The sequence below is a fragment of the Terrapene carolina genome, unplaced genomic scaffold (genome assembly GCF_002925995.2).
Source record: "Terrapene carolina triunguis isolate 2854851 unplaced genomic scaffold, T_m_triunguis-2.0 Scaffold15989, whole genome shotgun sequence".
In the NCBI taxonomy this organism is placed as follows: Eukaryota; Metazoa; Chordata; order Testudines; family Emydidae; genus Terrapene; species Terrapene triunguis.
This window is the reverse complement of record NW_020680340.1, coordinates 1-1951: the sequence shown is the minus strand read 5'-3', so window position 1 is coordinate 1951 and position 1951 is coordinate 1. Positions and strand designations below refer to the sequence as shown.

Genomic DNA, 1951 nt, shown 5'->3' with positions numbered 1-1951 from the left:
GAACTGCTTTCAGCCCCAGCTGGCTGTGAAAAGTTGCAGGACTGAGATTACATTTGCAAAGGTTGGCCGCCCAGTGAGACCCAACAGTCTGCCTTTGCGACCCTGGAGCCGGTGTGGTTTGGGGACGCTGAAGAAGCCACAGGCAGCCGGCCTGGACTGGAATACTGAGCAAAAGTCTCGGAAAGGGATGCCCCAAGAGACCCCAGGGCGGAAAAACAAACAAAAAAACCCAAGATCAGAAGCAAGTTGGAGATTCTTTTTTGCAGCGTACCTCTGGACAACCTGTGCACAGGATAACCTCCTCTCTCTCTCTCTGTCTGTCTCTCCTACCCCGGGCCTGGCCAGCCCTGGCAGCGTGTTTGTGAGTATGAAAAGAAAAAAAAAAGAGGGTGCAGGTGGGTCTACACCCGGTCGTAGCAGGACTGGGCAATAAGAAGAGTTGGGGAAAAGGGAAGAGATGTGTACCTGACAGCTCCGGTAGCCCTTGTGAGTGAGAATGTTTAAGGAAAGAGACCAGGAAGGGTGGGGGCTGGCTGAGGAACCCATCCACCTTGCTAAATGGGTAGTGGAACAAAACCTGTACCCAAGCAAAAGGAGTGTTCGAAGGCAAAAAGGATCGGGCACAGACAAGCAAGCAGGCAGTATATAAAGTGGCTCCATAGCTCAGGGGTTAGAGCACTGGTCTTGTAAACCAGGGGTCGTGAGTTCAAATCTCGCTGAGGCCTGCTCTGTTAATTTGTATGATCAGAGTGTGTTTTGGGGGGAAGGGATTGCTCAGTGCTTTGAGCATTGGCCTCCTAAACCCAGAGTTGTGAGTTCAATCCTTGAGGAGGGGGGAACTGGGGTAAAAATCTGTCTGGGCATTGGTCCTGCTTTGAGCAGGGTTTGGACTAGATGACCTCCTGAGGTCCGTTCCAACCCTGATATTCTATGAAATTGAAGAATGGGTTGGAAGCCTTGAGGGAGATAAGCAAGTGATTTAAGGAAAAATAAGGAGACATTAACTCTGCAAAAGCTGGAGGGAATTAAGCAGTTCAATGTTGTAACAGCGTTAAAAGGAAAAGTGTTATAGAAAAAGACTTCTTGGTTTCTTTGCAGCCTTTCTGAAGGAAAAATGGGCCCTTTTCCAAAGAAATATCTGTAAATAAATCCTGTTTGATTGAAATCATTTGGCTATGAACATTTTAGTCAGATTAGAAAAACATACGGGGTGTCTATTGGAATTTAACCACCCAAATTGTATGACAGGAATGTCAAGGAAAGGAACATGTGTAGTGTATATTGTAAAAGGGGTGAGGAAAATGTAAATATGCAACGCTACTTAATTAAAATCCTATTAGGCTACAATAGGTGGTGTTTTTCCTTTTCGGATTACTGTGTGTTTTGAAAACAGGAGTTAAAGGTAACAGGCAATCAGAACTCTGGTAAAAGTTAATTGTGTGCCTTTTAAGTAAAAATTTAATCTGTGAATGGCTCTGGATTTAAAAGCAAAGTCAGAAAGCATTTGTGTGTTAATGCAAATTACCTAATTGATAAAGGTAGAAGCCACTGAAACCTAGCCTGCCTATGAAACAAACACAGAAAATATAGGGGTAATTCCTCTGTTTTGCCTACAATCAGCAAGGGTATTTGTATAAGAAAGAAATATTTTAAACGACGACTGATCGCCCCAGAAGGGGTAGAAATTTGTTTTTATCTTTTAGAAAATTAGGCTAGGTCTACACTACCCGCCTGAATCGGTGGGTAGAAATCAACCTCTCGGGGATCGAATTATCGCGTCTCGTCGGGACGTGACAATCGATCCCCGAATCGACGCTCTTACTCCACCAGCGGAGGTGGGAGTAAGCGCCGTCGACGGGAAGCCGCGGAGGTCGATTTTGCCACCGTCCTTACAGCGGGATAAGTCGGCTGCGATACGTCGAATTCAGCTACGCGAATAGCGTAGCTGAAT

At 45.6% G+C, this 1951-nt stretch overlaps 1 non-coding gene across 1 annotated transcript; it reads left to right on the top strand.

Annotated features, from left to right (window-relative positions):
• Positions 1–652: 652 nt before the first annotated feature.
• TRNAT-UGU lies at positions 653–725 on the top strand. Its single transcript has one exon. It is a non-coding gene; the product is annotated as a tRNA-Thr (tRNA).
• Positions 726–1951: the final 1226 nt, after the last annotated feature.